Source organism: Trichechus manatus, unplaced genomic scaffold (genome assembly GCF_000243295.1).
Source record: "Trichechus manatus latirostris isolate Lorelei unplaced genomic scaffold, TriManLat1.0 scaffold00072, whole genome shotgun sequence".
Taxonomy (NCBI): domain Eukaryota; kingdom Metazoa; phylum Chordata; class Mammalia; order Sirenia; family Trichechidae; genus Trichechus; species Trichechus manatus.
The window spans coordinates 12,445,432-12,471,830 of NW_004444008.1; positions in this window are offsets into that span (position 1 = coordinate 12,445,432).

Below are 26,399 nucleotides of genomic sequence, written 5' to 3' on the forward strand. Positions count from 1 at the left end.
AGCCCAAAGGTTTCTGACTATGGCAAAAGTGAAATATTGCTCAAAAAGATGCATTTTAGTATAAATCAGTGGAGGTAAATGACCACAAAATCTTGATTATTTGATCATTTAAATAACTACTTTCTGTTATTTAATGAATGTTCTCAGAGTTCATTTGGAATTCTGGTTTCCTCTCTAATCTGTGTGCAAAAGATTATATTTTTAATGGAAAGACCCATGTATGCAGTGGTCCAATGTGCAGAAAAGCCAGTCCAGTCTTCAAAACCTTTCTTTTTCCCCAGACCTCTAAGTCTTCAGCACTGGAAGTGTCTCTCTAACAGCACCCAAGAACCTGTGGAAATTATGGATGCATTGGAAGAGACTCTTCTTGGCCAACAAGGCACTTGGTCTTCTGGCCAGCTACTTGAGCTCTCAAAGATGTATGTCCAGAGTAGGCATCAAAGAGCATGGTCAGATCTCAGGAGCATCATTAATATGTTTGAAATACCCTTGCAAAATACCTCACCCATCTGATTTGGCCCAAGGAATTTATATTTTCAGTATTTAGTTTTGTCCCAATTCAGTGCTTGGTTGGCTCCTTGCTTAGAGAGAATGATAGGGGAAAGAATCAGTCATTGGCTGGTTTTTCTTCCCTCCTCTTTTGAAATCCTCTGGCTTTTTTGTTGTTATTGAAATATCCTTTTTTTATGTTTGTTTTTTTTTCCTAAGAACTCCTTCTGTTCTTCTTAATGTTTACACATAGAAGCTCATTGGATACATGAACTTACTGCACAGCCACTTAACACCCATCATGTTTTCCCAACTGGAGTCACTGAGCATGTTAACCTGCCATGAAACATTCCAAGACCATAGCACACAATGTCACCAACACTGCCATATTCATGCTGATACTCAGGATGGTGTACTAAACCAATTGCCATAAAGTTGATTCCAACTCATAGTGACCCTGTGGAACAGAGTAGAACTACTCCATAGGGTGTCCATGGCTGTAAATCTTTACAGAAGCAGACTGCCATACCTTTCTCCCACAGAGTGGCTGGTGGGTTCCAACCGCCTACCTTTCAGTTAGCAGCCAAGCACTTAACCCACTGTGCCACCAGGGCTCCTTCAGGATGGTGTATAATCTCAATTAAAGAAAGACATCAGGATAAGACACAAATAATACCATTAGAAGGGAAATCTGAAGCATAAACATTTCTTAAGATCACATGAAAAGAATTCATCTTTAGACTTATAAGTGATAGCATGTTTTACTTTCACATATTTGTGATAGAATGGCTGACATAGGCAATGGAAAGAAGATTTCATGGGCATCTCCTTTATAAGACGTAATCTGATTTTTGGCAAAGGTGACAGGTCACTGAAAGGAGGGCAAGACTACTTACATGTGTCTGTGGATGCTCACTGAAAACAGAGACACCTGGACAGTTAAACTTCTTTTTCCTCTACCATATTTTTGTCATGTTGTACAGATGTTGTTTTCCAGTGGTACCAGTTGAGACCTAGTACTCTCTCTTATTCTAAACAGATGTGTCTTAGTTACCTACATAACACAAATACAAGTGAGTGGCTTCAAAGAACAGAAATTTATTTTCTCACTGTTTTGGAAGCTAGTGTCCTGGCTGTGTCGATTCCTTCCTTATTGGTAGCCCTGGGTGTTCCTTGGTTCCTTGACATTCTTTGATTTGTAGATGATCCTCACATGGCATATGTCTTCTCCTGGGTCCATTCTACTCTTTTTATAACTCAGAAGTGATTAGATTTAGAACCCACCATATGTGGGTATGACCTAATTAACATAATGAAGGAAATTCTATTTCCAAACAGATCATATTTACAGTTATTGTTCTTGTTGTTAGGTGCCATTGAGTCAGTTCCAACTCATAGTGACCCTACGTACAACAGAACAAACACTGCCCAGTCTTGCGCCATCCTCACAATCATTGTTATACTTGAGCCCATCGTAGCCACTATGTCAATCCATCTCTCTGAGGGTCTTCCTCTTTTTTGCTGACCAAGCATTATGTCCTTTTGCAGGGACTGATTACAGTCATAGGGGCCGGACTTTCAAATACATAAATTTTGAGGGGATACAATTTAATCCATAGTAAGGCGTTTGTTTTTATACTTTTTTTTGGAATAAGGGGGGATAAACCAACAAGAACATATGTAATTTGCTTCTTTTGGGAACCCAGAAGATAGAAAGGTCTTTGCTCTTTCGAAGATGAGAGAAGGAATGGTCAAAGAACTCTTAGGGTCTGCAAAGTTGTGGGACAGGCCATATTTCTGCCAACTTAAAGATATTGATTGGGATGGCTGGCTACAGAAAATTTTTTGCACAGCCATTTGAGTTTCTCTCATTAGCTAATGTAGGAAATTACTTATATAAACAATGAGGATCTCAACAGCTCTTTGTTGAGCTGAGATAGACAATTGCCAACATGGTGAGATTTGAGTCATCCTCTTGATTGCAAGCCTCCTTTCTGACTCAGCACAGGCCTGCAGTTATTCTGGTTCTCCCTCCTTTGAGGGTAAAGTGTGGTTTTCAACCCTTGGTTGTACGTTAGAGTTGTCTGGATAGGATTTTTAATAATATTGATGTCTTCATTCCTCCCCAGACCTATTAAATAAGAATGTCTATGGATGGGGCCTGGGCATTTGGTAATTTTTTAAAGTGCTTCACATGATTGTAATGTGAAGGCAGGGCCAAGAACTACTGGGTTATTCCATCAATTCCTTGATTAAATAGAACCCTTTTCTGGCAGAGGGAGCACATAGCATCACTACAAGTCATCAAAATCATGAATACCTTTTCTGGGACCATTCAGCTGGAGAAGAGCCTAGAGCTAGGACAGGCAGGTTGTGGTTGATGAGAAGCCAAGAGGAAATCAGAGAATATGCCATTGGCCCCAGAGGGCCTAGGAAACCAAGATGAAAGTCAGAGCTAAAGACAAGGCAGATTTGAAAAAAGAGAAAGTGAAGCCAAAATGGAGACAAAATTCATTTATTTTACAATTTTGCCAGGGCCAGGCAATTACTAGAATAAAAAGTGTGGGGTAGGGTAGGGAGAGGACTAACTTAATACTTATTGGAGATTGTCTTAGTCATCTAGTGCTGCTATAACAGAAATACCACAAGTGGATGGCTTTAACAAAGAGAAATTTATTCTCTCACAGTCCAGTAGGCTACAAGTCCAAATTCAGGACATCAGCTCCAGGGGAACGCTTTGTCTGTCGACTCGGGAGGAAGGTCCTTGTCGTCAAACTTCACTTGGTCTGGGAGCTTCTCTGAGCAGGAACCTCAGGTCCAAATGACACACTCTGCTGCCGGCACTGCTTTCTTTGTGGTATGACATTCCCATGTGTCTCTGCTCATGTCTTTCTTTTATATCTCAAAAGAGATTGGCTTAAGATGCTACCTAATCTTGTATACCTCATCAGTATAACTGCTGCTAATCCATTTTATTACATCATAGTGATTGAATTTACAACACACAGGGAAATCACATCAGATGATAAAATGGTGGACAATCATACAATACTGGGAATCATGACCCAGCCAAATTGAGACACACATTTTTTTGGGGACATAATTCAATCCATGACAGAGATCAATGAAATAATTCATTATGGAGGCTGAAAAGGACATGGGCAGCTACCCTCAAAATTTGTTCGGGTATGAGCGTACCACCTAGGAAAACTCACCCAGGATCTTTTGATTTTCAAGGAAGTGACTAGTTACTACTAGTCTACTATGTACCAGTAGCAAGAAGGAAATGACAAAATCTTTTTATTTCCAAGGAAATGAGAAGTTACTTTTAGCCTACTATGTGCCACCACTCATCTGACAGTTTGTCATACCATGGTAGCTTTCGTGTTGCCATGATGCTGGAAGCTATGCCACCAGTATTTCAAATACCAGCAGGGTCACCCATGGTGGACAGGTTTCAGTGGAGCTTCCAGACTAACACAGAATGGGGAGAAGGACCTGGTGACCTACTTCTAAAAAACACTGGCCAGTGTCATGGATTGAATCATGTCCCCAGTTTTGTATAATTGTGTACCATTTTGTAATCTGATGTGATTTCCTTATGTGTTATAAACTCTATCACTATGATGAGGTTATATGTGATTTCCTTATGTGTTGTAAACTCTATCACTATGATGAGGTTATATGTGATTTCTTTATTTTTTGTAAACTCTATCACTATGATGAGGTTATATGTGATTTCCTTATGTGTTGTAAACTCTATCACTATGATGAGGTTATACTGATGAGGTTTACTAGATTAGATAGTGTCTTAATCCAATCTCTTTTGAGATATAAAAGACAGAAGCAAGCAGAGACACATGGGAACCTCATACTACCAAAAAAAAAAAAAAAGCTCTTCCTTTGGACCTGAGGTTCCTGCGGTGGGATGCTCCCAGACCAAAGGCAGACTGATACATCACAAGGAACTTTCTCCAGAGCCGACAGAGAGAGAAAGCCTTTCCCTGGAGCTGATGCCTTGAATTTGGACTCGTAGCCTACTGGACTGTGAGAGAATACACTTCTCTTTGTTAAAGCCATCCACTTGTGGTATTTCTGTTATAGCAGCGCTAGATGACTAAGACAGCGAAACATTGCCTGATACAGTGTTGGAAGATGAGTCCTTAGGTTGGAAGGCACTCAAAATATTACTGGGGAACAGCTGCCTCCTCAAAGTAGCTGTTGTTAGGTGCCATCAAGTCAATTCTGGCTCATAGTGACACTGTGTAAAATAGAACTGCCTGATCCTGCACCACACTTTCTTCATTAGAAGATAGTTACTTGTTCCGGATCTTTAATTCTTTGCAGACTTCACTAATTATTTTTTCTGAGCTTCAAGAACCACATGGAAAAAAAAAAAGTGCGTTTCCTTTTTTACATAACAATTTATAGAATATTTCAAGAGAGTGGCCATGTCTATCTTTATTCATTTCTTGTTGTTTTTGTTGTTAGGTACTGTTGGGTTAGTTTCCAACTCACAGCTACCCCATGTGACAGAGTAGAACTGTCCCTAGGATTTTCTTGGCTGTGATCTTTACAGGAAGGAGCCCCGGTGGCAAAAAGTTTAAGCGCTCAGCTGCTAACCAAAAGGTTGGTGGTTGGAATCTACTCATCGGCTCTGCAGGAGAAAAGACCTAGATATTTGCTTCTATATTGATTATATCCAAGAAAACCCTTTGGGGCAATTCTGCCGTGTCACATGGGTTGCTATGAGTCAAAATTGACTCCCTGGTATCTAACAACAGCAACAATATTTATGGGAGCAGATTGCCAGGTCTTTCTCATGAGGAGTGGCTGAGTGGTTTCAAACTGCCAACCTTACGTTTGACAGCTGAGTGCTTAACTGTTGCGCCACCAAGATAACTTTATCGAGGATAAATTTATGGGTTCCTCCAACTGCTCCCCATACATGATTTCCATATCCCTCACTAACATGATTTCCCTTCTTGCGATGCCTGGAAGACCAAGGCCACTACCACATCCTCATACTGTATGGAACCATCAACCATCAGACACTAAGTATTGTTGATCAGGAAAATTATTCATACTATACTACAACGTCTAATCCAGAAGGACAACAAAGTATGTACATGCTCTTTCTACAACAAAAATGCGCTATGCCCATGGATGTACTATTCTAGAAGATATCTATATGAGTTGAATGGTGGCCCCTAAAAGATGTGTTCCGATCCTAACTCCTGGAACCTGTGACTGTGACCTTTATTTGAAACAGCATCTTTGAAAATGTAATTAAGAATCTCCAGATAATATCATCCTAAATACAATGACTGGTATCCTTGTAAGAGAAAGGAGAGGGAGATTTGAGACACATGGATAGAGAGGAAAAGACTATGTGAAGACAGAGGTTGAGATGGGAGTGATGTAGCCACAAGCCAAGGAATGCCAAGGACTGCCAACAACCACCAGAAGCTAGGAGACAGACATGGAAAAGATTCTTGCTTAGAGCCTCCAGAAGGAACCAACCCTGCCAACATCTTGATTTCAGACTCTGGTTTCCAGATTTGTGAGAAAATAACTTTGTGTTGTTTTAAGCCACTGGGTTTGTGGTAATTTATTACAGCAGCCGCAGCAAATGAATATAGTGTATTTCTAAAGATACAGATTTCTTTTTAAATATTCAGTTTGGAAAGTTATATAATATCCATACATGGAAACCATCTAAAGTAATTATGAAAAACATACATTTGTATCTCACCAATGTGAAATTAATGCTTCCATTTTCTGATTAGCAAAAGCAACATTCATCAGTAAATAATTTAAAAGAACATAACAAATAAGGTCAGATTCACAGGTACCAGGGGTTAGGACTTGAACATTTCTTTTTGGGGGGACATTATTCAAATTGCTGGAGCTCTCATGGCACTGCGGTTAAGAACTCGGCTGCTAACCAAAAGGTCAGCAGTTCAAATGCACCAGCTGCTCCTTGGACACCTTATGGGGCAGTTCTACTCTGTCCTATGGAGTTGCTATGAGTTGGAATCGACTCCATGGCAATGGGTATTCAATCTGCTGCACACACTTACATAAAAGTTTAGCAAATGACAGAACAGCTATGTCAACAAATGGTTTGCCCTCCTGTGCTATATGCAAGGAGCAGGGTCTGTGCCTAACAATCCTGTTCTCCCTGGAGTTTCTGTAGCAACTTGAATGGTTCTGATACAAATTATGCCAAGTAACACTTCATTTCTTTATTTTTTCATTGTTGTTGAAAATATACACAGCAAAACATATGCAAATTTATGAACTTCTACATGTAAAATTCAGTGACATTAATTACATCCTTCAAGTTGTGCAACTATTCCCACTCTCCTTTTCTGAAGTGTTCCTCCCCTGTTAACATGAACTCATGGCCCCCTAAGCTTCCTATCTAACCTTTTGTGTTGCTATTGTCAATTTGATCCCATACAGACAGGTCTTTAAAAGAGCACAATGCTCAAGGCAGACATTCTTTACTAATTAAGCTAAATTATTGTTTGGTTTAAAGAAGACTTCAGAAGATATTTTTGGTTTAAGGTTTAAAGTTTAAAGATTATCTCATCACTCAACATTTACTCTAAAGCAAAGATGAGAAGATAAGAGGGAAGGGAAACTAGACTACTAGAAACGGAACAACCAGAACACAAAAAGAATGTTGACATAGTGTGAAAAACGTAACTAATGTCACTGAACTATTTGCGTGGAAATTATCAAATGAGATCCTAACTTGCTGTGTAAACTTTCACCAAAAACACAATAAAATATTATTTAAAAAAATATATATTAGCTCACTAGTTTCAGGGTTTATCCAGCCTTTATGGCTCCAGAAAGTCTGAACTCCATGAAAATATGATATTATGTTCCACATGTCTCCCCCTTTTGATCGGGATTCTTCTATAGAATCTTTGATCAATAAACTCAGTAAACAATATTTCATTTCTTGTTGAAGTTAGCTTAACTAAGAGATGGGTCTCATGTCAGCTGGAGGAGCTTCCTCAGCCTCACCCACTGTGGACTGCAGTGGCTCCTTACAGGGCTTGGATGCGGTGCTGCCACTTGCTACACAGAGCAGTGATTTCATCCAGGCAGAAAATGCACTGGCAAGGGCTAGGCTACCTATGAACGTCAGAAACCAGCCTCTGTTCTACCTCTTACAGACATCTACATCTCTCTATTTCTAATTCTAAGAGGAACTGATTTGCTTCTCATCAGAATTATATGGCAACATAATAAATATCTGGAAATGTGACCATACAGGCAAAGATGTGTTTTCCCCTCTGTTTATCTTTGCATCATTCAGGTTGATTTTCCTGATACAGCAACACACTATCATTGTTGACATGATGCCAGAGACTTGCCAGGTGCTAATCTACCAGCTGTCACCTGACCACGTGGGTCTCACATCTCATCTGCAATGAAGGAGGTAGGAGAAGGTCTACCCATCTCCTGCTGAGTTTATAATTCTGGGAGATTAAAAAATTTTACCAGGTTGGAAATGAGGGAATTTTGCACACAGTTCATGGCATAGATCAAATTTCCGATAACACTGCTAGGCTACTTCTTACTGCCAATGATATGTTTGCAAGTAGAGAGGCAGGTAATTAAAACAATCAAAATCCTGCTATGTTATTTATTGACAATCAGATTCAGGCAAGGCTTGCAGTGGTTACTGTTGCTTGTAGAATAAACTGCAAAGCGAATGTACTGCCTATTATCTCTGAATGAGGGCATTAGTGGTTCAGTTGTAGAATTCTCGCCTTCCAGGTAGGAGACCCAGGTTTGATTCCTGCCCAATGCACCTCAAGCACAGTCACCACCTGTCTGTCACTGGAGGCTTGCATGCTGCTATGATGCTAAGCAGGTTTCAGTGAGCTTCCAGACAAAGATAGAGTAGGAAGAAAGGCCTGGTGAGCTACTTCCAAGAATCAGCCAGTGAAAACCCTATGGATCACAACGGTGTCATCCACAATTGATTATGGGGATGGCGCAGGACCGGGCAGCATTTCTTTCCATTGGGCATGGGGTTGCCATGAGTTGGGGACAGCTAACAACAACATTATTTCTGAAACTAAAATTAGAGTTGTGAAAGAGCCAGCCTGGGGGATTCCTCAAAAGAGAAAGCAGGCCTGGAAGTGGTGATCTGTTTCTGGCATGCTAAGTCATTTCTGCTAGAATTGAGGTGTAGATCTCTGTACACGACACATTACTTCATGTCTGATGTAAGGCTGACATTCAAAGGGTCATTTCTCTGCATCTAAATTTCAGGACCCGATGTGCCTGTGTAAGCTTAGATGACTGCACGTCTTAGTTCTAATATCTCTTTGGATCGTGGGACGGTCTGGACCAATGATGTTGTTGTAGTAGTTAGGTGTTGTTGAGTCGGTTCCAACGCATAGCGACCCCATGTAGGACAAAATGAAACGTTGCCCAGTCCTGTGCCATGCTCACAGTGATAAATCCCCTGAAACTGAAAATCAGGAAGCCTGGGAACCAGATTAAACTCTTAAATGATTCTAACACTTATACTGTATCTATAACTTCTAGCTATTTCAATTCCTCCCCCGTCCCCCTTTTTTTTTTTGAGCACATGACATCCTCTCTATTTTATTTAATGAAAAGAGATGATGAAATGGATGAACAATATTCTTCCCCCACTTTAGTAGCCTGTTGCTTCATAAATATTAAATAATAACAAATTAGGCCTTTCTTTGCTAGTCATTTTGGCTTGAAGGTAGATTTTCTACGGAATTCTTTTCCCTTGCCAAGCTTCTAATGTACCCAGAAAAGCTAATGGTGCTGGTTGTCTTCCAGAAAGATGGCTTAATGCAAGTTGTCAGTAGGGATCACCAGCCTGGAACCCCCTTTCTCATGCACAAGTGCTGCTCCGTGGACCAAACCCACAGCAGAGGAGGTCTGGAGGCCTCGGGGGTCATCAGTGTTCTATCTCAGCAGGAGTGTCCTCCCTCCGCAGATACCTGAAGCTCTTTCCCCTGGAGAACATGAGGGCATGACCAAGTTGTAGAGCAAAGTGATTGGGTTATTCATTTTGACAGAGGAACATATAATTCTCCTTTTCTGAGAAGCCCTTTGAGATTTCAAGCTTCCGATTACATTAACAGAAATAAGTTATTTCATGTGTTAAGTAAGATATTTGTTCCAGTCCAAACAACAATTAACCATCTGCTTATGTATATGTCCCTCTACCCCACCCCCGGCCAGCTGATCAATCAAGGTCTGAATCAATAAAAATAGATCCACAGTGCAGTATTTAAGGGAAACTACATAATGCCACTTTCCCCAATCCTACTCAGTCTTCCTCACAATTTTGTGTCTGAGAGACCATTATGAGAATTCCATAGTTAAGGTGTTAGGCTGTGCTTATGGAGTCTCCAGAGCTGCCACTTTCAAACGCCTGGGAGCTGTCACCACAACAGTGTGCTAATTCAGCCACAAAGAGAGAAGAAATCCTGATCAGTGCTACAACCCAGACAGACCTTGAAAACAGCATGCTGAGTGAAAGAAGGAAGCCATCTACAAAAGGACAAATATTGTATGATTCCACTTATATGTCCTGTCTAGACCAGGCAAATATATAAAGATCTAAGGTTATTAGTGGTTGCCAGGGTGTGTTAGTCATCTAGTGCTGCTATAACAGAAAAACCACAAGTGGATGGCCTTAACAAAGAGAAGTTTATTCTCTCACAGTCGCTAGGCCAGAAGTCCGAATTCAGGGTGCTGGCTCCAAGGGAAAGCCTTCTCTCTGTGTCAGTTCTGGAGGAAGGTCCTTGTCATCAGTTTTCTCTTGGTCTGGGGGCACCTCAGCACAGGAACCTCAGGTCCAAAGAACACACTCTGCTCCTGGCGCTGTTCTCTTGGTGGTATAAGGTCCCCCTATCTCTCTGCCAGTCTCTCTCCCCCACATCCCAAAAGAGACTGGTCCAAGAGACTATCTAATCCTGCAGATCTCATCAACACAACTGCCACCAATCCATCCTACTACATCACACTGATAGGATTTGCAACACCCAGGGAAATAACACCAAATAACAAAATGGTAGACAACCACACAACTCTGGGAACCATGACCCAGCTGAGTCGACAGACATCCCGAGGGGGACACAATTTAATCCACAACACAGGGGCAAGTGGGAGGGAAGCAGAAAAGGGGATTCATTGTTTGGGAGACACTGAGCTTCTATAACGAGTGATGGAAAAATTTGGAAATAGATAACAGTGATGGGTGAACAACATGATGAACATAATTAACGTTACTGAAATGTACATGTGAAGATTGTAGAAATGGCAAATGTTTTGTTACAAACATATTTACCACAATTTTTAAAAAGTATGTTAAAACTATGAGGGCCTTATAGATCTGATGGGGAACAAGCCTGTTTATGAGAGCTCAGGAGGGGCTGGATGTGCTCATACACTGCTACCCCAGTGACAGGAACCCCTGATAAGAAAGTAGAATTGGGGACCCTTCACTGTCTTCCCCCGAGACCCTCACAGAAAGAGGCACCCTAACCCACCACAGAGACCACCCAACCAACATAAAATGGCCCCCAATCCATTCCCAACTAGACAGTGATTGGAAGCATTTAAATATGACTTCATTTGTTGCATATTCTCATAATGCCGCGTCCAGTTAGGCTGGGCCAGTGACTAACAGTTCTAAATCATCCCTTACACTGTTTTGCCAAGGATAAATTTGGGCTCTTACCTTGCTTTAGCATAATGTCCTTTTGATTAGCTCAGTTTCCTCTGGTGCTGTATTAGTCAGTTTAGGCTAAGTTATGCTGTGGTAACAAATTAAACACCTAGAATCCCAGTGGCTTTACAAAACCAAGATTGATTTCCTGCTTAGGCTGGGTCCACAGGGAATCAGATGACTCTCCAGGGCAGCTTTCCTCTGTGCAGTGACTCACGGATCAGCGGCTTCCATCTTGCAGCTCTGCCATCTCAACACATGGCTTCCGTGATGGCTGCAGCAGGGGAGGAGCTAGCTGGAGGGTCACCATGTGGCGCTTACACCTGTCCACCCAGAAGTGAAATTTCTGCTCATAGCCCACAGACCAGATCCTGACCCCCAGAGTGTTGGAAATGTATGGGGCACACACGTTTTGCATGCCACCAGGATCTCTACTACAGGTGCCCATTCATTTTTTGTCTTGATCTACTTTAATCCCAGTTTTCAGGCTGTATCAGTGATGGCTTCCCATTCAGGAAGGCAGTCTGTTCACTTTGGAGAGGGTGGGCAGTGTCAGTTACGTCTACTGTGTTTGCCCAAACTCAATAGGTGAGTCCAGATGAGTTGCATTGTATTTTAAAAACCTGATAACTTAAAACAGCCATTCTCTCTTGTAGATGTGCAACAGAATCACCTGGAGGGCTTGTCAAGCCACAGATTTCTGATTCGATAGGTCTGGTTCAATAGTTGTGGAGCTGGGGAATTTATTTTTTTTAACAAGTTCCCAGGTGATGCTGAGTCTGCTGGTCTGAGGACCACATTTTGAGAACCACTGACTTCACGTTAAACCTGCGCAGGTTATTTCCATTTACTTGAATTATCAGTTTCAGTGTAACTCACACTTTCTCACGTTAAAGCAGCTTCGGGTGGAGGGAGGAAATGCGATTCTATTTTGACAAGGAAATGTGGGAGAAGAGCTCTTTAGTGCTGGCCTGAGGATGGAGGGGTAAAGTCTGTAGTCAATTCTATGAAGTGCCTGGGCCACTGAAGGCAGCTTTGCACCCATTCCTTCTGGGCTATAAATCCCAGGTGGCCATTCTCTTACCCCAGGGCTGCTTTGTCAATCAGAATGTTTCCGCAGTACAGAAGGAAAAATATTTGCCTCTGCCTGCACTTAAGGGTACCTTCTCTGTAATATGAAGATGTAGGTTTGAGATTTGCTTTTTCGTTTTGATAGTCGCATTTAGTAGCAACATCTTGTCCAAATCTAACTCAAAGCAAGCAAGGTGAGAGAAGAAAAATGTCTGGTGAGGCACCTCAACATCACTTTCTTCTCCACTTCAGATGGATGAGTTAGTGGGACGTGGTGTTGGAAAGTGGCTGAAAAGAACTAACGTGACCCGCTGGCCATTTCACCCTGGTCCCAGCCACAGCTTACCATTGTTTCCAGCTGTGCCTGCCACTCGGCAGAGGAATACTAATTTGTAGTAAACCCTTTCTCTTTCAGGCAACATTTAGAAAATGATTGAGATCTCACTTTCTATTTTTTCACATCAGAGGCCTCTTTAAGATCATTTTTTGGCAGTGGTTAAGCACTCAGCTGCTAATCATAAGGTCTGCGGTTCGAACCCACCAGCTGCTCTGTGGGACAAAGATGTGGCAGCCTGCTTCTATAAAGATTCCAAACCAAAAACTAAACCAGTTTCCATGGAGAAAATTCTGACTCATAGCGACCCTATATAGAGGGCAGAGTAGAACTTCCCAATAGGGTTTCCAAGAAGCAGCTAGTGGATTTGAACTGCCAACCTTTTGGTTAGCAGCTGAGCTCTTAACCACTGCTCCAGCAGGACTGCTTGGCAACCCTATAGGGCAATTCTGCTCTGTCCTATAGTGCCGCTATGAGTTGGAATCGACTCAACAGCAATAGGTTCTTGGTTTGGAGCACAAATACTGTTGTCATTGTTCGGTGCTGTTGAGTCGGTTCCGACTCATGGCAACCCTGTGTACAACAGAACGAAACACTGCCTGGTCTTACGCCACCCTCACAATCCTTGTTATGCTTGCACCCATTGTTGCAGCCACTGTGTCAATCTGTCTCACCGAGGGTCTGCCTCTTTTTTTGCTCAGCCTCTATTTTACCAAGTTCTATGTCTTTCTCCAGGGATTGGTCTCTCCTGATAACATGTCCAAAGTACATAAGATGGAGTCTTGTCATTCTCGCTTCTAATGAGCATTCTGGTTGTACTTCTTCCAAGACAGATGTGTTTGTTTTTCCAATACCATAATTCAAAAGAGTCAACTTTTCGTCGGTCTTCCTTATTCATTGTCCAGCTTTCACTTGCATTTAAGGCGATTAAAAATACCATGGCTTGGGTCAGGCTCACCTTAGTCCTCAAAGTGACATCTTTGCTTTTTAACACTTTAAAGAAGTCTTTTGCAGCAGATTTGCCCGATGCATTTTGTTTGTTTTCTTGACTGCTGCTTCCATGGGGGTTGATTGTGGATCCAAGTACCCTTGACAACTTAAAATTTTCTCCATCTATAATACTGCTTATTGGTCCAGTTGTGAGGATTTTTGTTTTATGTTGAAGTGTAATCCATACTAAAGGTTGTAGTCTTTGATCTTCATCAGTAAGGGCTTCAAGTCCTCTTCCCTTTCAGCAAGCAAGGTTGTGATATCTGCATATTGCAGGTTGTTAATGAGTTTTCCTCCAATCCTGATGTCCTGTTCTTCATATAGTTCAGCTTCTCAGACTATTTGCTCAGCATAAAGATTGAATAAGTACGATGAAAGGATACAACCTTGATGCACACCTTTCCTGGTTTTAAACCACGCACTATCCCCTTGCTCTTTTTGAAGAACTGCCTTTTGGTCTAAGTACAGGTTCTGCATGAGCACAATTAAGTGTTTTGGAATTCCCATTCTTCGTGATGTTATCCATAACTTGTTATGATCCACACAGTGGAATGCCTTTCTTTGGTCAATAAAACACAGGTAGACATCTTCCTGGTACTCTCTGCTTTCAGCCAAGATCCATCTGACATCAGCAATGATATCCCTATTTCATGGCCTCTTCTGAATCCAGCTTGAATTTCTGGCAGCTCCTGTTGATGTATGGCTGCATTCATTTTTCAATTACCTTCAGCAAAATTTTACTTGCATGTGATGTTAACGATATTGTGCAATAATGTCCAAATTCTGTGGGATCACCTTTCTTTAAAATTGGTACAATTATGGATCTCTTCCAGTCAGTTGGTCAGGTAGCTCTCTTCCAAATTTCTTGGAATAGATGCGTGAGCACTTCCAGTGTTGCACTTGTTTATTGAAACATCTCAGTTGGTATTCCATCAATTCCTGTGGCCTTGTTTTTCACCAGTGCCTTCGGTGCATCTTGGACTTCTTCCTTCAGTACCATCGGTTCTTGATCATACGTTGCCCCCTAAATGGTTGAATGTCGACCACTTCTTTTTGGTACAGTGACTCTGTGTATTCCTTCCATCTTCTTTTGATGTTCCCTGTGTCATTCAATTGTTTTGCCCGTAGAATCCTTCAAAATTGCAATTTAAGGCTTGAATTTTTTCTTCTTGAGAAATGCCAAGCATGTTCTTCCCTTTTGTTTTTCTAACTCCAGGTCTTTGCACTTTTCATTATAATATATTCCTTTGGTTTCTCAAGCCACCCTTTGAAATCTTCTGTTCAGCTCCTTTACTTCAAAATGGATACCATCTTTTTTTTGAGATATAATTCACCTAACATATTCACCATTTAAAAGTGTATAATTCAGTGGTTTTTAGTATACTCCCTATGTTGTACAATGTTCATCGGTATCTAAATCCAGACATTTCTATAAGCCCCAAAAGAAACCCCATACCTATTAGCAGTTAGTCCCAATTTCCCTCTGTTCTCATCCTGTTTTAGTCATCTAGTGCTGCCACAACAGAAATACCACAAGTAGATGGCTTCAACAAAGAGAAATTTATTCTCTCACAGTCTAGTAGGCTACAAGTCCAAATTCAGGGCATCGGGTCCAGGAGAAGGCTTTTTCTCTTTGTCAGCTCTGGAGGAAGATCCTTGTCATCAATCTTCCCTTGTTTTGGGAGCAACTCAGCACAGGGACCTCAAGTCCAAAGGACACGCTATTCTCCCAGCACTGCTTTCTTGGTGGTATGAAGTCCCCATGTCTCTCTGCTCACTTCTCTCTTTTATATCTCAAAAGAGACTGGCTTAAGACACTATCTAATCTTGTATACCTCATCAGTATAACTGCCACTAATCCATTTTATTAGATCATAGTGATAGAATATACAACACATAGGGAAATCACATCAGATTACAAAATAGTAGACAATCATACAATACTGGGAATCATGACCTAGCCAAGTTGACAGATATTTTTGGGAGACACAATTCAATCCATGACACATCCATCAGCAACCACTTATCTACTTTCTGTCTCTTTGGATTTGCCCATTCTGGACATTTCGTATAAATGGAATCATACAAAATGTGGCTTTTTTGTCTGACTTCTTTCACTTAACATAATATTTTAACAGTTCATTCATGCTGTAGCATATCTCAGTACTTCGTTACTTTTTATTGCTGAATAAAATTCCTTCATATATATATATATATATATATATATGTGTGTATATATATATATATATACACACCACATTTTGTTCATCCACTTGTCAGTTGATGGAATGGTCACCATTTTGAAAATTCAAAAATTACTTTTTAACTCTTGTCCAAACACACCATATTTTACACCACTATAATCTATAATCATGGTCTTTGTGTTGCTTTTTAAATATGTTTTCACTTAATATAATTATAAACATTTTCTATATGGCCATCCTAATTACAATTTTAATAGAAGAATAATTTTCCATTTTTCAGATGCACTGTCATTTATTAGCCTGAACATTTCTTTTACGCTTTTACCCCATCTCTCTCCTTTTTCTTCCCTAGTATTGATAAAGCTTCAATGAACAACTTCATGTTGATACATCTTTCCATCCTGATGACAAATATTCTTGGATTGTATTCTCTGGAGTGGATCAAGGGCATGAGTATGATTGGTGCTCTTTTTGTTTTGTCACCTCTCTTTACAAAATGCTGCTCCTGTTTACGAAGCTATCTTGGTGACAAGGTTTAGTGTGTCGTTTTTCTTTTGTGGGATGGCTCTGTGGTGGGGTATGTTCTTTCTCTCCCTCTTTCATCTCCATACCTCTCTTTCTCTTCCTCAATCATTATCCCAACTTTGGAAACCCTCTGCTTGACAAGTGTTTTCAATATACCCATCTTTGGTTGCTGACCAAAAGGTTGGATTTTCAAGTCCACCAGAGGTGCCCCAGAAGAAAGGCCTGCTAATCTACTTCCAAAAAATCAGCCATTGAAAACTCTCTGGAGCACAGTTCCACTCTGACACACACGGGGTTGCCATGAGTCGGCATCAACTCGATAGCAACTGGTTTTTGGCGTTTTTACCTCTCTGATGACAGCATTGGATAAAGAGCAGGAGGGATGGCAGGCAACCAGATGAGTGGAGGCTGGAGGCTGGCTGGGGTGCTTTCAAGGGAGAAGAGCACTCACTCACAGTGTGTATGTCGTATTCTCAGGCTCCCTCTGGAATCTTCAGCAAAATTGTATTGTTCACTAATGTCTGGTGCAGTTAGTTTTTCTTTTTGAGGAATGTGAGCACTGACTACAACTCTGGGTTGGCACCACATGACCCCGTGGGACAGCCACAGGTGGTTACATGGGTACTTGCCCAGCCTCAGGAGCCCACATTAGTGCACTACCAGCACGATAGACTCGGCAATGCCTGCACAATGGGAGACTCTCCTTTGGATTTATCATCAATATTTCCTTGGATTGTTTCCTATTTGTTCACAGTTAAATTCATTCCAACAGACATTTACTGAGTCCTTGTTATGTATTAAAAGCTGAAGGGAAGTCAAAGATAAAGGTAACTAATGCTTGTATTCTTCTTTAGAGCTTAAAAATGCTGTCGCATGTACTAATCCCTTGGATAGGATATGGGCTCTGCTCTCAAATAAATTATGGAGACATAATAAAAATGCATTGTTTAACTCAAGTCAGGAGTTTGAGCAGAACGAAACCATATTGAGAGGTATAGGTGTTAGCCTCACAATGAGAAGAGGCTTTTAACCAAACAGAGCACTATTCTTCAAAATGGCAAAGTGGATTAACAGGTGAGACTTACTGCCTTGCATTAATGAAGGGATTCCAGAATTGTGGGCATGTATGTTTTATAGACCAAGAAAAATATTCTATTTAAAAAAATGAACAATTAAAATGATCAACAATTTTACTTGCCTAATTTTTCTCCTTTTTTAAATTTACTTCCCTATGGAGAGAAGAGTGGCGATGACAACCTCCAGAAATGACACACCCGTGGGGTCAAATGGGTTTGCTTTGGGACTGCCAGGAAAGCTTTCCTGTGGATTTGCATGTCTGGCCTGCAGCAAAGTGTGCCTGTACTTTTAGCTCTGGAAAAAGTGTTCAAGGTGAGTAAAAAAATATTAAGCATCTGTCTCTTCTGAATACATGTTATTTTATTGTTTTACAAACTCTTCTCAATTTTGTTGTTCAAATGTTCTTAGGTCGCATGGAGTTACATAAAATTCCTCAATATTTGTAATTTAAACCTTTCCAAAAAAAAAAAATAATAAGTCAACAATGAAATAAGAGCAGTATGGAAAGGATGTGTCTGCTCAGTGGCACTTAAGAGTATTTTTTAAAAATTGTTTTGTAATATAAATGAAGGAGAGCATACCGTGGCAATATATTATAATGCTATTTCTCTGTAATTATGATAGCTGTTTCAGTTTTGAAATCTTCATGAGATTCTGGTCACAGGCTCCCAGACAGAATCCAGTGGGATTGGATGTCCCAAAATGGGCTTCAGAATTGCTTAGCCCACTTGGAATCCAAGAAAAGTCTTCATCATGATCAGCGTTGGCAACTTCAAAATCAGAGAACTTTACTCTGTTGAATATAGAAAAGGAGGAACGCAATCAATTCCTTTGTGAGTTGGAAAACTCTCATAGTTACAATATAAAGAAAATGCCATTTATACATTCTATATTGATCTTGAAAATTCTTCCAGCTCCAATATACCAGCAAGAAAAAGATTCAGCGATATGCAGATGATACAACCTTGCTTGCTGAAAGTGAAGAGAACTTGAAGCACTTACTGATAAAGATCAAAGACCACAGCCTTCAATATGGATTACAACTCAACACAAATAAAACAAAAATCCTCACAACTGGACCAATAAGCAACACTATACTAAATGGAGAAAATATTGAAGTTATAAAGGATTTCATTTTACTTGAATCCACAATCAACGCCGACAAAAGCAGCAGTCAAGAAATCAAACAACGCATCGCATTGGGCAAACCTGCTGCTAAAGATCTCTTTGAAGTGTTGAAAAGTGAAGATATCACTTTAAGGACTGAGATGCGCCTAACCCAAGCCATGATATTTTCAATACGCATGGGAAAGCTGGACAATGAATAAGGAAGACCAAAGAAGAATTGATGCCTTTGAATTATGGTGTTGCGAAGAATATTGAATATGCTATAGACTGCCAGAAGAAGGAACCAATCTGTCTTGGAAGAAGTATAGCCAGAATACTCATTAGAAGCAAGGACAGCAACACTTTGTCTCCCATACTTTGGACATGTTATCAGGAGGGACCAGTCCCTGGAGAAGAACATCATGCTTGGTAAAGTAGAGGGTCAGTGAAAAACGGGAAGACCCTCAATGAGATGTAATGTGGTTGCAACAATGGGCTCAAGCATAACACTGATTGTGAGGATGGCACAGGATCAGGCAGCGTGGGCCTGGGCAGTGTTTCTTTCTGTTGTACACAGGGTTGCTATCAGTCGGAACTGACTCAGTGGCATCTAACAACAACAACAGCACCTGACTAAATGGGAGACACACAGAGGACCCCATAAAAGGGGATCCAAGAGAGTTTCAGATATTATTCAAATGTCTATTGAGCGTTTTTCTACATCCAGCCTAATTTCAAAGAAAGCACCAATGTACTTCAGGTACATTGAGTTAGAATTCTTCTCCAAGAACAGTGACTCACTCAACACTGCTACTATTCCTCTCAAGGCAACCTTAACATGAGAAAATCTACAATAATTTACCCCTGCTCCCCATCATCAAAACTTCCAATTTGTATCCTGAACAGTAATGGAAGAAGGAAGAGAATGAAGATTGCATTAAGAGATGCTATTCTTGTCAGGTGCTGTTGAGTTGATTCCGACATAGCAACTCTATGTACAATAGAACAAAACACTGCCCCGTCCTGTGCCATCCTCACAATTGTTATGCTTGAGCCCGTTGTTGCAACCATAGTGTCAATCCATCTCGTTGAGGGTCTTCCTCTCTTTCACTGACCCTCTACTTTACCAAGCATGATGCCCTTCTCCAGGGACTGGTCCCTCCCGAGAACATGTCCAAAGTATAGAAGTTGAAGTCTCACCATTCTAACTTCCAAGGAGCACTCTGGCTGTATTTCTTCGAAAACAGACTTGTTCATTGTCTTAGGCTGGGTTCTCTAGAGAAGCAAAACCAGTAAAGTGTACAAAATATATATACAGAGAGAGACTTATATCAAAGAAATGGCTCATGCGATTGTAGAGGCTAGAATGTCCCAAGTCCGTGGATTAGGATAGAGATGTCTCCTGATTCACATAGCCGCAGGGGCTGGTGAACCCAAGATCAGCAGGTGGGAAAGCAGGGGTCTTGCTCACAGGCTGTGAATACTGATGAGTCCCAAGATTGGCAGGCAAGACCAAAAGGCTTCTCCTGATTCACATAGCTGCAGGGACTGGCAAGCCCAAGATTGGCAGGTTGGAGAGCAGGGCTCCGCTCACAGGTTGTGAAGATTGACAAATCCCAAGATTGGCAGATAAGCTGAGAGCTCAAGTCCCCAAAACTGGAGGTCAGATGAACAGGAGGCAGCCGCAGGATCCAGAGTGAGCAAAATGCCAGAATGTCCTCTTATATTTGGATGCAGGCCACACTTCCAAGGAAACTCCCTTTCATCTGATTGGCTACTCACAGCAGATCCCATCATAGGAGTGATCCCATATAAACACTGGGAATCATGGCCCAGCCAGGGTGATACACAATCTTAACCATCACAGTCCACCTTTTGTCAACTTGGCACATGTATACATCACCTTAAACCATATATAATCTCTGAATAAAGACAATTATAAAGTCATACTTGTGCCTAACATGATACAACTAACACATGAACAACTGAAAATGTGCTGGCCCTGTTTACAACTTACATTTTATAAGTGAAGAAAACAAAAATATTTGATGCACACGTACAAAGCAGAAATAGTCATAACAATTATAGTCTTCATTTCTGCAACTGGTTACATGGTCATGACTGGTATTTAGAACTATCTTCTTCCACCACCCATTCTGTATTCCCTTTGCCCTCAGCAAGCACCTCAGCTGGTCGTAGTTCTTTGCCTGGTGGGGTGACCCAAACCTTCATTCCTGAAGGGTCTGGGTCATTAGTAGTCGTGTCGGAATTGGGTTGCTGTACTTTTCTATTGACTTTAATCACAGAGCACAGTAGTACTAAGAGATGCCCTAAGGGATATCCCACATTCCAGACATACTCTTCTTTACCTCCATTATGTAATCAATCTGATTTCCTCTTGGCAATCAGGATCAATCATACCAGCCAGTATGGTAACTCCCTTCTTTGCCTGTTGATCCAGAGGCATAAGGAACCCAAAGTGGCCAGGTGGCATTCTTAGCTTTCAGTTCAATGGAATCAGTGATGTGTCTCCAGGTGGGAGCAATCTTCCCTTTGGAAATAAGATCTCTGGACCTGCAGAGCATAAAGTCACGGGGGCAGGAAGCAAAAATTTTGTGAGTGGGTCACTAGGGGTAAAAAGCGAGTGGTGCCACTCCCATTTTCACTCCTTGATTCCTGGACCCATGAATCCTGGCTATGGAAGAAACAGTACCATATATTGGTTGCTGGTTTAGAGCATATACAGCCTCCTGGAGAACACTGCTTCAACCCTGCAAGGTATTGCCACCTAGATGACACCGTAATTGTGTCTTTAGAGGGCCATACCATCATTCTATCAAGCCAGCTGCTTCAGGGTGATGGGGAACATGGTAAGGCCAGTGAATTCCACGAGCATGGGCCCACTGCCGCACTTCATTTGCTATGAAGTGAGTCCCTTGATCTGAGGCAATGCTGTGTGGGATACCATGATGGTGGATAAGACGTTATGTAAGTCAATGGATGGTAGTTTTGGCAGAAGCATTTTGTGCAGGGAAGGCAAATCCATATCCAGAGTAAGTGTCTATTCCAGTAAGGACAAAACGCTGCCCTTTCCATGACGGAAGTGGTCCATTGTAATCAACTTGCCACCAGGTTGCTGGCTGATCACCTCAAGGGATGGTGCCATATCAGGGACTCAGTGTTGGTCTCTGCTGCTGGCAGAGCCATTGTGTGAATGGTCTCAAAGAACAGAGGATAATTTTCAAGCCTTGAGGGCTAATGTAATGTGTTCTGCTGACTTTCTTGGTGCCTGTTATACCTTCTTTTCTCCAATTTCTCCCGTTTGTAATGGAAATGTCTAGCTTGTGCCTTCATACTTTGGAAGCAAAAATTGTATTCTAGATTTCACAGATGAAGATGAATTTTTGGATTTTGGACTTAGAGCTGATTTAAGACTTTTTGCTGATATGATGGGGTGAATGTGTTTTACATATGGCAAGGACATGATTTTGGGGGGGGCAAAGGGTGGAATGTCATGGATTGAATTCTGTCCCCTAAAAATATGTGTCAACTTGGTTAGGCCATGATTCCCAGTATTGTGTGGTCTGTCCTTCATTTTGTGATTGTAATTTTATGTTAAATTTATTTTATTTTATTTTTGCTAAATGAGAAACAGTTAAACCTCTGAGCCTGTATCGGCACCCACAATCCATTGGGTTTGTTTGGTCTCTTCCTACTTTAGGTTCACTGAAATGTTCTTGGGTAAGTGCTTATGTCTGAGGAAGTACCAATCTTATGTATGACAAGACCTTGAACATCAGGAAGGGGTAAAAAATGGAAGCATTCAACAGTGCTTACTAAGGTCATATCTCTGATCCAATGTAAATGGAGTTTCCCTGGAGCGTGGCCTGCACCACCTTTTATCTTACAAGAGATAAAAGGAAAGGGAAACAAGCAGAGAGTGGAGACCTCCTACCACCAAGAAAGAAGCAACGGGAGCAGAGCTTGTCCTTTGGACCCAGGGTTCCTGCACAGAGAAGCTCCTAGCCCAGGGGAGGATTGATGAGAAGGACCTTCCTCCAGAGCCAACAGAGCAAGAAAGCCTTCCCCTGGAGGTGACACCCTGAATTTGGACTTCTAGCCCAGCAGACTGCGAGAAAATAAATTTCTCTTTGTTAAAGCCACCCATTTGTGGTATTTCTGTTATAGCAGCACTAAATAATTAAGACATTAGTTCTTTTGGCAGTCCACGGTATATTCAGTATTCTTCACCAGCACCATAATTCAAAGGCATCAATTCTTCTTTGGTCTTTCTTATTCATTGCCCAGCTTTCACACATAGATGAGGCGATCGGAAATATCATGCATTGGGTCTGGTGCACCTTAATCTTCAAAGTGACATGTTTGCTTTTCAACAGTTTAAAGAGGTCTTTTGCAGCAGTTTTGTCCAATGCATTAAGAGATAGATGGGTACAAAAGTGAAGGTTAGAAAGAGGGTGGAACGAAAAGAGAAGAGAAATCTTTCTGGGATCAATGAAGACCAAAGAGGAGGAGCAGTTGGCTTAGGAGGAATTATATTGTTGTATTTGTCTTGAGTTGCCTCGAAAGTGTCACCCATTTCTTCTGTGGGTCCTTTCCTGGCCAGCCCGCCTATCTAAATTTTTTCTTTTAAGAGAAATGCGCGACTCTCCTATAATGGTGGAGGAACAAGACAGGATTGTTAAAGAGTTTTGGTTGCTTAATTATAAGGCCACCTCAGGTATTTCACTGTTTCTAGTATCAGCAGTCCTGAGTAGATTTTACTTTTCTCACCAGGAGCAACTTTTTAATGAAGTTAAAGTTGTCCACTGCCTCATTATTGGTTTTCACTTTTTTTTTTTTTTTTTAATGGTGCGAGACTTCCTGTAAGCAACTTCAGAGTCTTCTTTTCACATTCAACGTGGCAGTCATTAGACCCAGACTTGCTGAGTGCGTGGGAATCTTGCAACCAAAGTCATCTCAATGGCGATTTAATGCCTGAACTCTTCTGTTCTTATGTGTGAGGTCACCAAGTTGGTAAACGAAATGGCTTTGACATCCTGGTGGTTATCAGAGTCTGGAAAATGCCCCTTAAGGGTGGAAGTTTTATGAGTTTCCCTTTGCTAAATGAGAAACAGTTGAACCACTGAACCTGTATCGGTAGCCACAATCCATTGGGTTTGTTTGGTCTCTTCCTACTTCAGGTTCACTGAAGTGTTCTTGGGTAAGTGCTTATGTCTGAGGAAGTACCAGTCTTATGGATGACAAGACCTTGAAAATCAGGAAGGGGTAAAAAAATGGAAGCATTCAACAGTCTATACTAGGAGGTATGTTGTGTCTTTAAAGGAGAGGTTTGTATCCCCCAAATAGAGACAACGAGTAATATTTTGGGCTTATTTGGGGAAGCTTTACATAAGATTTATTTATTACTTTGTATACTGTTATAAAACACCCAGTTCATAGAATAGAGGTCATTTTTATCGGTGTTACACCTGCATATGATTTCTGACTGATGGTCTGACTAAAATGGAGACTGAGCAAAAAGAAATTAACCAAAGTTTTAAATCATCGTTGTTTTAGACCATTTACCTCACTTAAAATCTCTCCTGTTTTGGGGCCAGGAACTGTCACCTGGCCTTTCTCTGGATGAATATCTCTGTCAAATGCTGCTCCTATTCCCCAAATCCTACAAAATTCCCTTTCAGTTCGATAAAAGTAAAATTCTTTAGTGGTTGGCACTTCTTTGATATACTCAAGTCTCTTCCAGGTGTAAGATAATTTCTGAGCATAAACTCATCGCAGTAGTCTTGTGTAACCAGTCCATTATCTCAATAACTCCCTTGCCGCATAATTACCAGGCATATATTGATGCTACCATATTTATAAAGCTCCCATTAAATGCCAGACATTATGCCAGTAGCTCGAGACTTGAAGTTGCTCAGGATGGCCTTCAAGTTGCTATTCTCTTTTGGGAAGTCTGCAAAGCAAACCAACAAGTAATTACAGTGCAGTGTGATGCTAACTTAATAGAGACATGTAGTGGGAGCTGTGGGAGTTGAGAGGAGAGTTATCCAAATCAGATCGTAGCATCAGAGAAGCCTTCCTAGAGGTGAGGACATTTAGTCTGAGCCTTGAGGGATGTGTAGAAGTTAAATGGTGGGCAGTGTGCATTATAGATAGAAAGAAGAGTAGGTCACAAAGTCTTTGTGTAATGGCCAATAGTTTGCGATGGATGGAGGGGAAGGTGTGGGTAGGAAATTGCAGAAGAAATGGTGAAAAGTCTTGAGGTCTAAACTTTATCTTGAAAGTTCTCAGGAAGGAATTGAATCAGGGCAGAATATGATTGGATTTATATTGCAGAAGGATGGATCTGGCAGAAGCATGGAAGATAGGTTGGAGAGGGATTATTCTAGACAAAAGGAAGCCACTGAGAATACTGTTGTGATAATCCAGGTGAGAAAGAATAAGGACTTGATAAAAGCAGAGACAGTGGGAAGAAGAGAAAGGTTTAGGAGGGAGGAATATCAAGGCAGTAGAATTGGTTACTGATATGGATGAACAAGCAGTGGGAGGAAGAGTTTAGATTTACTCCCACTGCTGAGTGGGCTGTGGACCTTATTTTGAGCTGGAGGATGTGGAAAGGGAGGTTGAAAGGGGATGGGAGAGGAATGAGTCCAATGTATACATGTAAGAGATTCATAGGAGATGTTCAGAAGACAGTGTCACAGTGAGTCTGAGTTACCTGTAGATACAGACTTGAGAGTACTCAGAAAACAGACGATGGTTAAAACCATTGCTTTATATGAGGGGAAAGCATGGAGCAAGAAGGAGAGGACTGAGGAAGAGCAACATTTACGGAGTGTTATGGGTTGAATTGTGTCCTCCCAAAAATATACGTTGAAGTCCAAACTCACAGCATCTGTGAGTGTGATCTCATTTGGAAATAGAATCTTTGAAGACATTATCAGTTAAGTTAGCATGAGGTCATAATGAAGTAAGATGGGTCCTAATTCAATATGACACAGAGATATAGGGGGAAGGCAGTCATGTGAAGATTGAGGCAGAGAGTGAAGTAATGAATCTACAAGCCAAGGAACACCAAAGATTGCTAGGAACCACAAGAAGCTAGGAAGAGCAGAGGCATTGGCTGGGGCAGAGGGCGGCACTTGCCCCCAGGCGCAAGTCTAAGGGGGCATCAGAAGACGCACAGAATTACATTCTGAGGTGCCACAAATATGAAAGGCGCCTGACTGAGGCAGCCGGACAAGTGGAGCGGGGAGGTTTTTCTGCTGACTTGTTACTGCTATCAACGTCTATTCTCTTGCAATTGGAGACAGGGTGCAATTTAGAGATTGCCCCTGGGCACTTATTACCATCACTAGGCCTCTGAGGAAGAGGCAAGGCAGGATTCTCCCCTAGAGCCTTCAGAGGGAGCATGGCCCTGATGTAACCTTAATTTCAGACTTCTGGCCTCCAGAACTTCAGGAAAAATTTGTACTGTTTTAAACCACTCAGTTTGTGGTATTTTGTCACAGCACCCACAGGAAACTAACATAGAGACTGAATGGTGGAAGAAGAATCCAAGGCATCACCAGGAAAGGAATTGCCAGGGAGATGGAGGGAGAACCAGGATTGTTCCAGAATCCTCGCCTCACATCCCCTGGAGCTGATGTGCCTCTTCTCACTGTTGCCAGCTCAATTTCCTTTTCTAATATGAATTCCTCAGGAAGAATGGAAATATTTCCTTCAGCTACAGAAGCCCCTAAATTTAGTTAACATTCCCAATAATGACAGACCCTGTGTTTGAGTGACATAAATGAATATATGGTTCCACACATCCATATGTCTTTGGGTTCAA